The following is a 256-nucleotide window of genomic DNA, read 5'->3' on the forward strand; positions in this document are numbered from 1 at the left end:
ACTGGAGGCTTTCTCCTGGTCATTTAAGGAATTCAAAACATAATCTGAGCAGAAATCCATTAGCATCAGTTCAATCCTTTTTTACGATTCTCCTCAATTAAGAGTCCAGAGGGCGCAATGGCTTCGTCTTGCTAGTCGAGATTAGTGATTCAAACACATCATACAGTCAGATTTGCCGTAAATGTTGAGGTCGATGGGAACCTGTGACCTGTTTCTTTTGCTGGCACAAGAGGTCACCAATCTACAAATTAAAATT

This window comes from Benincasa hispida, unplaced genomic scaffold (assembly GCF_009727055.1).
Source record: "Benincasa hispida cultivar B227 unplaced genomic scaffold, ASM972705v1 Contig425, whole genome shotgun sequence".
Lineage (NCBI taxonomy): Eukaryota > Viridiplantae > Streptophyta > Magnoliopsida > Cucurbitales > Cucurbitaceae > Benincasa > Benincasa hispida.